The 14,372-nt window shown below is 43.5% G+C and overlaps 1 protein-coding gene across 1 annotated transcript in view; it reads left to right on the top strand.

Annotated features, from left to right (window-relative positions):
• Positions 1 to 1,034: 1,034 nt before the first annotated feature.
• Positions 1,035 to 14,372, top strand: part of PLD1 (phospholipase D1) — a 157,820-nt gene continuing 144,482 nt past the window's right edge. Inside the window, exon 1 of the mRNA XM_075861616.1 lies at positions 1,035 to 1,116. The gene's annotated coding sequence lies outside the window, so the exon portion shown is untranslated. The remainder of the gene's footprint in view (positions 1,117 to 14,372) is intronic.

The raw sequence follows: 14,372 nt of genomic DNA, 5'->3' as shown, positions 1-14,372 counted from the left end.
CGATGAGAATACTGTTATTACGTTTCAACTAAATAAGATCATTCTAATAGAGATCCTTGTTTGCTGTCATTGAATAGGAATCGTTCATTATTTACCCCCTCTTGAACTAGTTCTGCTCACACAACTAGTTTGTTTTCCCATTTTCATGCAATGACAGCAAGCAGAGATCTTGAAAATGGTGAGAATCTGAAACACAAAGTATATTAGAATACGTCAAAACTTTTCATTATATCTTTATTTGGGATTCTCTTTAACAGCAGGGAATGTAAACTTCATGTTAAACGTGAATTCAGGACGACTCCGGGGAAATATGAACATTCCGTCTGCCGTGCTTCATGTGCGGATCGCTCCCGCTGTAATAATCCCATCAATAACAATGTGATAAAACAGAAATATTACCTACTACTACTTCTACTACTACTACTACTACTACTACTACTACTACTCCCAGTGTTCTAGGAGAAAGGGAAGATGAACAATAATTGCATGTTTACTGTCAATAGTGTGAAGAGGAATCTATAGGCTGTAGCTATGAAAGGGTTAAACTCCGCATGTCTTTCTCCTATGTCAGTATTTCCTGTGAGAACACCCACGTCTTCTGGGGCTCTAGTATTTAGAGTGTCAGCTCTTGGGCGCAGTATCTTCTATATATATTCTACCATCAGGTTACATGTAGTCAGTGAGTATTACACACACATATATATATATATATATATAGACATGTAGCGCGCGTTGTCTTGGTGAACAGGTAAGCAGAGGGGGGGGGGGGGGGTGACACAGGTCCGCTCCGTACAGTCACACCACAGGTTACAACATGACAGGATAACGCCTCTGTTCCCACATATACTGGCCCCGCCCCCTTGTGGACGTCTGACAGACGGGGCGGGGCTTCAAGTTTTCCCGCGGGTGTAATAGGCTAAGCTGCCAGCGGGGCGGGACCAGTGCTGTTGTGCCTGTGGGGAGTTGGCCTGAATTCCCGGTGCTCAGAGTGTGATGCGGGTTCGTGTCGGGAGACTCCAGTTGCTCATTGCTTGGATTATTGTGTGAGACTTTCCCTAAGAGTCGGCCAAGTGCACAAGCAGCAGGATGACTCCACAGCTCCCACAGGGGCTTCAGGTAGGTGACAGTCTATAAGCTCCTCATACATTATCATCAAGCGTGAGGGAAGAGCCATACTGCAGTCTTAAAGGGACACTCTGTCTTCTTATTTGCACTTGGCGCTGTCAGGCTGGGCACAGGGTGTCTGTAATGCCAATGTTTGCCCTGTGACCACTACTTCTGCCTCCGGTCTGAGAAGCTCTGGAGACCTCTATATACTCCTGTTGGTCAGCTGCACTTTTTATTCGCTTTGTAAGTCCCTCTAACACTTAGTCTAGACATTCCTATACAGTGTAATCGGAATCATAGGGCTCCCTTGTGTGCTGTTCATATGTCCCATATTAAATACAAGAGGGTAAGGTTTTATTCACACTGGTATTGTGGTTTCTGTTTTTAAATTTTCAATGTTGGATGTGGCAAATACGCTTTGTAATGAATCCCATTGACTAATAATAGCCTATCGCAACGTTATTCTGCCCATCGAAACCTGACAGATCCATGATGCCAGTGTGAACAAATCCTTACCCTTTATTTGATTGTACTTGTTGTCGGGCTTTGCTAAAACAGTGAAGGGTTAAGTAGCCCTTTCTTTGTACTACACCATAGTATTTATTTTAAGCCCACAGAAAAGAGTCAAGTTTTTACAACTAAATCCACCTGGAGAGGGAATCCCTACGAGGACTATTTGGACTAAATAGGCTGATCCATATTTCGCCGTATTGCGTAATGCTGTATCGAGCGGTTAGGAATAGCGCAATGTTAGGAATAGTGAGGAAGATTTATTAAAACTAGTACAAAGGTAAAGGGGAGCCAATCCGTTCGCTGCGTTCAGGTTCCAAAAATGCTCTGATAAATGAAGCTGGACCCTGATTGGTCGCTTCGGGTGACTGCTCCACATTTGCTTTGCACTGGATGTGATCACTGTCCCCCATTATAGTTTCAGCTGAATTTTACATTTTTTTTTTTTTTTCTGTTGCACAAAGACAGATGAATCCTGCAGAAAGTACGTCGGGATATTGGAGCTGTGACGTTCCTGGGGACTGTTGGCGCTGCCGTCTTATTTTCCAGTCTCTCAGCAGTCCCAGATTTCTGTAGCATAAGCCACTAATAAACGCCATGTGAAAGGTGCCTGACCTACTTGGAAAACCAGTTCTGCTGAACATCTAGAGTAGAAGTCACGCTTGCTGCTGCTATTCTGGCTGTCAAGACAGGGATTACAATAATTTCCCCACAAAGCACTGTTTCCGTATTGTAACATAAACTTGACCGATCACACAAGAACAAGCGACGGCTTTCCTACGATAAACTTTGATGACCTATTACTTGCATGTGGCATAAATGTCTGATCATGTTGTGTGCCCCGTCGATGCCCAGAACAGGTGAAGGGGCTTTGTCGCAGTTTCATCCTCCGGTTGGGCGTTTATCAGCAGCCTACATTTCATGACCCGTCGCACGGCATTCCACACGCGCTAGTTTACCTTGCCGTGTGCAGTTATACAATGTAGACGGCTGGTGCCCCTCCGGTGGTACCGGAGCATCGTTCAGAGTTCCTGTAACGCTTCAAACGTCAGCGCGTGTCTTCTAACAACTGACATTATGTGCTGTTTCACGCGCATTTGGAAAAATAAAATTAGGGTGCAGTCACACACGGCAGATTTTGTTGCAGAAATTTTCTGTGACTGAAAATCAGTTCCATACAGCTGAAGGGGTTGTTTCTGCAGCCGGTGCATGGATTACTGCAAGTTCCATTCATATAAATAAGACACAGATTTTCATTTCCAAAAAAAATCTGCAGCGTCTCACTACACCCAAATGCGTATGGCTTGTCCAAACGTAGCGGAATTGCTGCATATTTTCCGTCCGGTATTGCAGACAGAAAATACGCAGCATGTTACAGTAGCAGCGAAGTGGGGGAGATTTAACAAATGTCATCCACACGCTGCGTAAAATTTCCTTGAAGAAATTGACCTGCGGTGCGTATTTTTTGTACCGCAGCAGGTCCATTCCTGCTGCGGAAAGTGGACTGAAATGCTGCGTTTTTCAGAGGAGATGTCACCGTCTCCCAGCGTTGAAAAAAACGCAGCAAAATCGGCCTAATTTTCTTCAGTTAGAACCGCAGGAAATGGTGCGGTTTTTCTGTAGCGGAATTTCTGCTATTTACTGCGGAATTGCTGCAGAAATTTCCTGCAGCAATTCTGTTACACATGGATTACCCCTTTAACTATCACATCCGAATACAAGTGTTAAAGCAGAATCGGCAACAACAACTTGGCAAACGGTAAAGCGTTGTGTGACTGGCAGTTTATATCTTTTACAGTCTCTGGCATAAATTATGATCATTTTATCAGGCCACAGGTGCCTTCCGCTAAGCTCCACCCAATTTTTTTTTAAAAAAAGTGGCGCAAACGGCACCAAAATTGTCATTTTTACCACTAATTGCGACTCTTGTGCCGAATTCCACCCATAGTGCGCCAGAATTTTGGCTGAAATTGAGCCAAAAAAACTAGTGTACCTGTTGTGTACCACATTAAGAGGAATCTGTCATATTGAAAATGCAATGTGCCTTGCAGGCAACATGTTAGAGCAGGTGGAGCTGGGCAGATTGATATAAGGTTTTGTGGGAAACTATTCCGTATGACTTGTCATTTATAGATCTAAACCTCTGCTCATTCTGGGCTTAGGTGTCCAGTGGGCGGTCCTACTCCGTGACTGGCAGCTATCTGTATGAACAATTATACAGAGAAGGCTGTCAATCACCAATTATGTCTGCCCACTGGACTTGGTCCTAAGCCAACAATGAGCAGAGTTTTAGATCAATAAGTTCTACTGAATATTTTCCCACAAAACCTCTATATCAATCTACTCGGCTCCTTCATAATGCCCGCAGATACGACTGTTTTTTTAATGTGCCAGGGAACCCTTAAGACACCTTTAGCGCCTCACTAGACAATGTGGGCGTAGCTGAGAGGAAACAGCGTAAAAATTTTTCATATTTAAACCAACCAAGAAGTGTCGTAATGTTCAGTAAGGCTATGTTCACACGCTTAGCAAAAAACGTCTGAAAATACCGAGCTGTTCTCAAGGGAAAACTGCTCCTGATTTTCAGCCGTTTTTTAAGCAACTCGCGTTTTTTTACGGCTGTTTTTGTAGCTGTTTTTCTATAGAGTCAATGAAAAATGGCTCCAAAAACGGCTCAAAAAGTGACATGCACTTTTTCGCGGGTGTTTTTTTACGCGGCTGTTTTAAAGAACAGCCGCGTAAAGAAACGTCCCATCGGGACAGAACGTCGTTTTTCCCATTGAAATCAATGGGCAGATGTTTGGAGGCGTTCTGCTTCCGATCTTTCGGTCCGAAAAACTGCCGAAAATAAGCCGTGTGAACATACCCCTAAAGTGTATGTCTAGCAAGATAGAGCAGATCTATCATTCAGCGTGAGCCACTGTGATAAATTTGGGCCATTTTCTGCAGGTCTCATGTAGTTTTAAGCTGTCTAAATTTAACTGGTTGCCGACCGCTGGCTCAATGAGCGCTGTGTATAGAATAGAGGCAGTTATTGGTCCCGGTGATCATGTGACTGGTTGTTCGTGGCAGGCTGCTGGGTCTAAGTAGATCTAACACAGCCCTATGGGTATGTGCACACACAAAATTAAAAACGTCTGAAAATTCGGAGCTGTTTTCAAGGGAAAACGGCTCCTGATTTTCAGATGTTTTTTTTTAGCAACTCTTGTTTTTTACAGCCGTTTTTGGAGCCGTTTTTGGAGCTGTTTTTCCATAGTCCATGAAAAACCGCTCCAAAAACGCGCCATTTTTTTTTGGAAAATGATGCGTGAAAAGAACGCCGTATTTCCAATTGAAATCAATGGGCATATGTTTGTAGGCGTTCTGCTTCTGTTTTTTCGTGGCGTAAACTCCCCCGAAATACGCCTAAAAACACTGTGTGAACATACCCTTATAGTGACCATAGTCACTATAAGTGGGCTGATTACCCCCGCAAGGCCCTGTTCACAGAGTTCTTTGGCACTGATTTTGATGCGGAAACTTCGTCGGAATCGGCGCCAAAAAAATGCCTGAAACCACCTCCCATTGATTTCAATGGGATGAGGGGAGCGACATGCTCATTCATCACACGCCTCTTGCCTGTGGTGCTTGCCTGTGTGAACTGGGCCTAACTGGGACTGCTGTGCAGCCTCCGTTACTGTGTAAAAGAAAAATAAATAAATAAACTCCCCCAAAGCTCTTTTCTGACCATAATAATAAAAAATAAAAGTAAAATAAACGAAATAATAATTACACATAAAATACCCCCCCCCCAATAATGATCCCTATGCCAATCATTGTTGTAACGCTAGCCCTGACCCAATTACCCTAAAATAGACATGTAATATATCAAAATCTACAGTAGACAATGACAATCACCAATAAAAAGTCTATTTTAGGGTAAAACATATTATTACCAGAACAAATTAGCGGAAATGTAAAAAAGCTTATTTTTTCACTATTTTCAAACTATAATCCCCAAAATTCTAAAATAGCAAAAAGGATGTGTATAAAAATGAAGAAAAAATAAACCTCTATTGTCTACGAAAAAAAACATTGCAGAAATCACGTCGCTAGTCCAACAAATAAAAGTTATAGCCGTTTAACTAACGTGTGCTAAAAATGGCTAAACCGTGTCTGTCTAGTCCTGAAGGCTCAAAATAGCCCGGCGCTGAACTGGTTAAGAATTTCAGCTTAATGTTTAACTGTATCGTTCAGTGTACTGAATACTCGCTGCGAAGCTTCTATGACTAGTTTTGTCTGGTATATTTCTAAGGCCTCCATGCACACGGCCGTGCCCGCATTTTCGTGCTGTACTACCATACAAAGGGAGCACGGCCCGTAAAATCAGAAAAGTAGGACATGCTCCGTAATTCCCAGCACGGTTCTATGGCGCGGACACCTATCCGTGGCGCTACGGAAAGGTGTCCGCGACAAATAGAACCGGACGAGTCCGTAACTGCGGACCTTAATGCGGTCCACAATTACGGATATTTTTTTTTACGGTCGTGTGCATGGGGTCTTAGTTGTTTATAGTGGCCTAAATAAATGGAGAATTAGGCCCCATGCACGCGACCGGAATTTTGATCCGCAATTACGGACCGTAACTGTGGTTCAAAATACTGACCCATTAATTTCTATGGTCCACGGACACCTTCTCGTATATTTATGGGAAGGTGTCCGGGCCGCAGAAATGATCCGCAATAAATAGGACTACATTTTTTTTAATTTTACGGACCATGCACCCATACTTTATAATTGGAGCACGGGTGACTGTCTGCGGCCGGCCGTGGCCACTATCACAGACCGTGATTATGGCTACGGCCATGTGCAGGGGGCCTTACTCCCAAATAGGGTTGCACGGTGCATAGAAATATCGATACTGTTCAGTACCGCGGATTCATGTATTTCAGCCCCACAGTTTAGTACTGTACACAAATTTAGTCAGTAGCCAGATGTGATGTATCCGGCTCTGCACTAATGAGCACCGGCCCTGAACACAGGAAACATGGCGGACGCATTGCAAAACACCCCCATGCATCACATCATCCTTACCGTGCGGGCACGACACGTGTGTGCGTGCGTGATCAGGACCGGGGCAAAGGTCTGTGTTAGGCCTCATGCACACGGCCATAAAATCAGAAAAGTAGGACATGCTCCATAATTCCCGGCACGGTTCTATGGCACAGACACCTATCCGTAGCCCTACGGAAATGTGCCAATAGAACCGGGCTGGTCCGTAATTACTGAGTTTTTCCACGGTCGTGTGCATGGGGCCTAACACAGCCACAGCCGCGCCCTCACAGCGGAGATGAGGTTACTCTCTCTGACCATATTTCCTGTTCGGGCATACTTAGGTATGTCCTAACAACTGCCTGTGCACTATCCGTACACAGGCTAATGTACTGGCATATAGATATATGCCAGTACATTACTATCGGCATATAGATGTATGCCAGTACATTACTATCGGCATATAGATGTATGCCAGTACATTACTATCGGCATATAGATGTATGCCAGTACATTACTATCGGCATATAGATGTATGCCAGTACATTACTATCGGCATATAGATGTATGCCAGTACATTACTATCGGCATATAGATGTATGCCAGTACATTACTATCGGCATATAGATGTATGCCAGTACATTACTATCGGCATATAGATGTATGCCAGTACATTACTATCGGCATATAGATGTATGCCAGTACATTACTATCGGCATATAGATGTATGCCAGTACATTACTATCGGCATATAGATGTATGCCAGTACATTAAAGTTTAAAAACAAACAATAAATAGTTTCCGTACATAAAACACACACATTCGGTATCGTCGCGACCGTAATAACCTGCACAACAAATTTATAGTCTCATTTATGATGTGTACGCTGTAAAAAATACAATAAAAACTGCTTTCTTTCACTTATTAATGTGAGGCACGAGGTGTTATTAATTTTGAACCTCCATGTACCTCACATTAATAGTAATTAACCCCATCATGCACATCACTCATTAACCCAATGTTGTCCATTATGACTGTGAAAAACATGATGGAGTCAATTACTATAAGGCCGGATTCACACGCGCGTGTGCGTTTTGCAAACGCAAAAAACGCAGCATTTTGCGTGCCAGGGAACCTTTAAGACACCTTTAGTGCCTCACCAGACATGTGGGCGTAGCTGAGAGGAAACAGCGTAAAAAAGAATGTTCTTATTTAAACCAACCAAGAAGTGTCGTAATGTTCAGTAAGGCTATGTTCACACGCTTAGCAAAAAACGTCTGAAAATACCGAGCTGTTCTCAAGGGAAATCCGCTCCTGATTTTTCAGCCGATTTTTAAGAAACTCGCGTTTTTCGTGGAGTTTTTAACGGCTGGCACTTAACAGCTCCGTGTGTCAGCCCCGTGTGATGCGCGGCTGCGTGATTCTCGCGCAGCCATCATTATGACACTCCGTTTGGATGTTTGTAAACAGAAAAGCACGTGGTGCTTTTCTGTTTACATTCATAGTTTGACAGCTGTTGCGCGAATCACGCGCGTCCCACAGAAGTGCTTCCGTGTGGTGCGTGTGATTTTCACACACCCATTGACTTCAATGGGTGCGTGATGCGCGAAATACGCACAAAGAACGGACATGTCGTGCGTTTTTTGCAGCGGACTCAAGCTGCGTAAAAATCACGCAACTGTCTGCACGACCCCATAGACTAATATAGGTCCGTGCGACGCGCGTGAAAATCACGCGCGTTGCACGGACGTATATCCCGTTCGTCTGAATAAGCCCTTAATGTGAGGCACACGGAGGTTCAGAATTCATCACACCACGCGCCTCACATCAGAAACTGGAAGAACCTTTTTTTATTTTTATTGTATGGTTTTGGTATTGAGAATCGCAATACTACACAAAGTATCGGTATAGAAGTCCAAATTCTGGTATCGTGACAACCCTACTCCCAAATGTTATAGTATTTTGTCCACCCCTTTGTAGTAATAATAAAAGAATATATTGGCACTATTAGGGCTCGTGCACACGCTGAGGAATTGCCGCGTTTTTTCCATCCGCAATTTCGGATGGAAAAAACGCAGCAGAATACAGTAGCAGCATAATGGATGAGATTTAACACATCTCATCCACACGCTGCGTAAAAATTCCAAGCAGATCTGACCTGCGGAGTGTATTTTTCGGACCGCGGCATGTTAATTCCTGCTGTGGGAAGTGTCCAGAATTGCTGCGTTTTTCAGAGGAGATGGCACCATTCTCTGCTGTAAAAAGCGCAGGAAATGGTGTGCGTTTTTTGCCGCAGCGGGAAGTCTGTGACTTTCAACGGAATTTCTACAGAAATTTTTCTGCAACGATTCCGTTGTGTGTGTACAAGCCCTTATAATGCTAGTTGACAGAAAATAGTGCAATTCGTTATTAAATATCTAGTATATTAGGCGTATGTTACACACAGATTTGTCATGTGACAACAAGTATTACGTGCGTGAAAATCACGCACGTATCACGGACCTATGTTAATGAATAGGGCCGTTCAGACAGTCCGTGATTTTCATGCAGTGTATGTGCTCTGCGTAAAACTCACGACATGTCCTATACTTGCCCGTTTTTCGCGCATCATGCACCCATAGAAGTCAATGGGTGAGTGAAAATCGCACACGGAAGCAGTTCCGTGTGCCGCGCGTGATTTGCGCTACAGTTGTAAGATAAATAAATTAATGAAAACATAAAAGCACCTCCTGCTTTTATGTTTGTATACATAAAACCAGTGTCATAAGCATGGCGGCTGCGCGAAAATCATGCAGCACATACTGATGACACACGCAACTGCAATGCCCAAAAAACGCTGTGCTAGTGTGAATAAGGCCTTAGTGTAGCATTGAGCACGACTTGTATGCTACTTGTTTCCATCCAGTGTCAGGAATAAGGGTATGTTCACACAACCTATTTTCAGACGTAATTCGGGCGTTTTACGCCTGAAAAGACGGCTACAATACATCTGCCCATTGCTTGCCGGTGGGGTTGCCAACAAGCCGCTATGCCTAGGCAGGATTTTTAGCTTCAGGGATAGGTTCAGTTTTCTGCCCCCTTCTTCCAGGTGAGGGAAAGTCTAGCTACGTCTCTGTGCCATTGTATGGAGCCTCTGCAAGGCACCGTATTTTCCTATAAAAGCAATGTGTCCTCTACACCTTCATAATACAACATGCAATGGAGAATGCAAAACATCTTTACCTTGTGGATTCTCATGGAATCTGTGGGGGAAAAAAGCCTTTGTATTTGGAGGTATAGTATGTGCCAATAGCAGCTTCCTTATAGGATCCTGGCGGCACTGATCCATAATACAGCCATGTGCATGAGGCCTAAATGTTCATATTCTATTCATCACATCTGCAAGAGGTTAAAGGGGTATTCCTAGAGTCGACATTTCTCACATATACACCCCAACGGTCCTGTGGATAGGTGATAAATGTGGTTTCTGGGAATATCCCTAAAACTGTGCGACATGTGGAGATATTCGCGCATTCATTCAGACCATGGTACGGTTTACAGCAGCACCCGGCTAGACATGTTCTAGATTATTACATTGTGATGGGTAACTTTTCATAGTTGGCGGTGGATGCTCCAGCTGTTGATCAGGTGCCAGCACCGTTTTGCTCAGAGTAGGTCTCACAGGACCCGCATACAAGTGACGGGTCAGTCAGACTGTTTGTAAAAGGGGAAACGTGAACTACAATATTTTATACCAGTTCCTCACCTTCTGGGTTATATAGAAAAGCCCATCGATTATTTGTGGATTTCTAGTATGGCAACTTTGGAGATGTACCATGTAATATAAATAAAGCCTATTGTGATGTGACTATTTATTTCCCATTGAATCGTACTTTCATGAGTATTGGTCTAGACTGCATTTCTGGAGAGCATGTCATAGGAATAGTAAATATTTCATCACCATTTCTCCTACATTACAACGTGTCGTAAAGTGACAGATTACAACACTTAGAGTATGTTCACACACTGAGTAAAAAACGTCTCAAAATACGGAGCTGGTTTCAAGGGAAAACGGCTCCTGATTTTCAGACTTTTTTTTAAGCCACTCGCGATTTTCGCTGTTTTTTTACAGCCGTTTATGGAGCTTTTTTTCAATGGAGTCAATGAAAAATGCCTCCAAAAACGTCCCAAGAAGTGACCTGCACTTCTTTTGACGAGCCATCATTTTACGCGCCGTAATTCCCATTGCTTTCAATGGGCAGATGTTTATAGGCATTTTTTCAGCCGTAATTCGAGGCGTAAAACGCCCGAATTACGTCTGAAACCACTGCGTGTGAATATACCCTAACTGTCTGTTGTGCTGCCTAGCCCGCCATTATTTTCCTACATCATTGCCTATCCAGTAATACAGAGGTTTCCATTTTCAGAACTAGATGCTCACAATTCTCCTCTCTGGGAAACCCATTGCAACTGTGGTAATAGAATAAACAATATCTCATTTTTTTTCTAGGCAATCCCCTAGCGCGAGATGAATTAGCAATTTTCTGCTCATTAGATTCTCCAGTTTAAAATAAATAGACATTTTATTCCAGATGCTGTCACTATACAAGCCACGTCGCTGTGTCCTGCCGCACAGCAGAAGACCATTAAGGGCTTATTCAGACGAATGGGGTATACGTCCGTGCAACGCGCGTGATTTTCACGTGCGTCGCACAGACCTATATTAGTCTATGGGGCCGTGCAGACAGGTGCGTGATTTTTACGCTGCGTTAGTCCGCAGCGAAAAAGTCCCGACATGTCCGTTCTTTGGGCGTTTTTCGTGCATCACGCACCCATTGAAGTCAATGGCTGTGTGAAAATCACGCGCAGCACACGGAAGCACTTCCGTGGGACGCGCGTGATTCGCGCAACAGCTGTGAAAAGGATGAATGAAAACCGAAAAGCACCACGTGCTTTTCTGTTTACAAACATCCAAAATAAGTGTCATAATGATGGCGGCTGCGCGATAATCACGCAGCTTCGCATCATATGGTGATGACACACGGAGCTGTTAAGTGCCTTTTGCGCGCGCAAAACCCCGCGTTTTTTGTGCGTGCAAACGCACACGCTCGTGTAAATCCGGCCTAATAGTGTTTATCCAGTACTCTCGTCTGATTATTAGCAATCTACTGAAGACAGAGAGAAGGAGGAGGACACGATTTTTAGCACCGGACTTTCTTCCTGCGACTTATTGATGCTTTGCATACAGATATAACATTCTTTTAATCATCATTATCTATGAAGATTGTTTTGTTTTTAAATTGAGATTCAACATCTTTTGTAGGATGATTTTCTATTAGGGCTACATTCACACAAGCGTATCAGATTCACGTGCGTGAAAAACGCGTGTGAATCTGGTCCGTGTGTTGCGTTATGCATCAGTGTGCTTTGCGAGTAAAGCAAATCTTTTTTTTATTTTCAATTGAATTAATGCGCAAATCACGCACCGCAGACGGATGTGCATCCGTGTGGTTTTCGCGCACCCATTGACTTCCAAAAAGTTTTTTTGTTTGCTTTTTCAGGCATCTTATTACATAGTACTGTTGAAAAATTACATACGTCCATAAAGTTCAACCAAGGGATGGGAGTAAGGGATGGGATATGGGTAAACTTTAGAACTTTGTTTTACCCCTATTGAGGAAGGTAAGAAAACCATAAGGCATGAACCAATCAACCCTGAAACTGAACTGCATATACTGGCCGCACTAATGCTTTGTAATGTGCTAATATTATGCCCCGGTCCCGCGAGTCCATCCCTCTTTTAACACATGACGTATCCTCCTGGCTTTAGAAGCAGCTGACTGACATTGCATGCTGTTATTTAGTCTATAGTCTACAAGTACACCCATATCTTTCTCAACAAGTGACTGACTCAATGGAAGCATATAGAGAAAAGAAAAAACTGAAGACCCCAAAATGACACTATTTAAGAGCCAATACAACATTACTGAAAAATATCACTTCTACAAATAAGCTTAGAATAACCCCAACAAATGCAGCCTAGAATGAAATACTCAGCGCTGTGCTGCACATACTTATAATGATCCTTTTTTAATTGGATTCAAGGCAATCTGAGGGTCAGGAGATAGATACTGAATTTGGTTCAGTAGACGTGGGGGGTGGATGATGCAGCTGTAATATGAACACTAATGGTCTGTTCACACCGCTTATTTTCGGCCCATAAACTGATGAAAAACGGCCAAAAAATCATAAGCAGAAGTCCTCCAAACATCTGTCCTTTGATTTAAACGGGCAAAACGGCTTTCTGTTCCGCCGGAGCGTTTTTACCTGCCAGTTTTAAAAAAAAAAAAAACTCTATAGAAAAACGGCCCTGAAAAACGTGAGTTGCTAAAAAAAAGTCTGAAAATCAGGTGCGGTTTTCCCTTGAAAACTGCTCCGTATTTTCAGACGTTTTTGATTGTGTGTGCACGTACCCTTAGGCTGCGTTCAGACGAATGTGTCCGATGTGCTATTTTCCTACATTTCTTGTCCGTCTGCAAAGAATCAGTGTGCTTTGCGTGTGCGTTTATCACGTCCGTGCAAGCACATCATTTTATTTTTTTACATTGTTTCTCTGCTTTTCTATGTATTAGATGCGTGAAACACGAGCAGAACACAGATGTCGTCCGTGTGCTGTCCGTGGTTTTCACGCAACCATTGACTTCCATGGACAACTAGGTGCGTGAAAATGCACCAATATAGGACATGCAGTGAGTTTCACACAACGGATACCCCCTGCGTGAAAATTCACGCATGTCTGAATAGCCCCATTGCTGTCATTTATTTGAATGCACAGCACATGGACGTGTATTACGCCAGTCTGAATGAGCCCTAAAATGCGGACTTATTATAGCCTTGTGTATTGTCTACAGCTGTATGTGGGCGATCTCACTTTTCTCCGAGCCCTTATCAGCTGTTATCAGAGGTGACTCCAGCATAAGGTGCCCTTTGATTCCTATAGACCTGCTGCTCAAGGAAACTCTTGAATGTAGCTTGCAATCGGGGCACCTCTCCTTTGCAGGCTTAGGGCTTATTTAGACGAACATGATATACGTCCGTGCAACGCGCGTGGTTTTCACGTGCCTCGCACGGACCTATGTTAGTCAATGGGGCCGTGCAGACAGTCAGTGATTTTTGCGCAGCGAGTGTCCTCTGCGTAAAACTCACGACATGTCCTATATTTGTGCGTTTCTCGCGCTTGACGCACCCATTGAAGTCAATGGGTGCGTGAAAATCACGCGCAACACACGGAAGCACTTCTATGGGACACGCGTGATTCGCACAAGAGCAGTAAAAACTATGAATGGAAACAGAAAAGCACCACGTGCTTTTCTGTTTACAAACCTACAGAGTGTCATCATGATGGCGGCTGCATGAAAATCACGCAGCCGCGCATCATATGGTGATGACACACGGAGCTGCTAAGTACATTTTGCGCGCGCAAAACTCCGCTTTTTTGAATCCGGTCTTTGTATAATAAAACAGTGATAAAGTAATGGAAAATTAACAGAAAAAGTTTATCGGACTATTTCGATGCCGATACTCATCATTGGGGATCTGTCCTCTACAAATGGTAATCAAGTGGCTTGTGATCTAGGAGTGCAGCAAAGCGCAGGTGCTATTGAAAAATGAGCCATATTGTCTGTTGGGTGATTGTTCTCAGAAGGACATTTCTGTGTTACGGCTGCACCTGCTCTCTGAATGAA

The sequence above is a fragment of the Rhinoderma darwinii genome, chromosome 4, assembly GCF_050947455.1.
Source record: "Rhinoderma darwinii isolate aRhiDar2 chromosome 4, aRhiDar2.hap1, whole genome shotgun sequence".
Classification (NCBI taxonomy): domain Eukaryota; kingdom Metazoa; phylum Chordata; class Amphibia; order Anura; family Rhinodermatidae; genus Rhinoderma; species Rhinoderma darwinii.
Note: the sequence above shows the minus strand (reverse complement) of the source record. Positions and strands in the feature narration are given on the sequence as shown.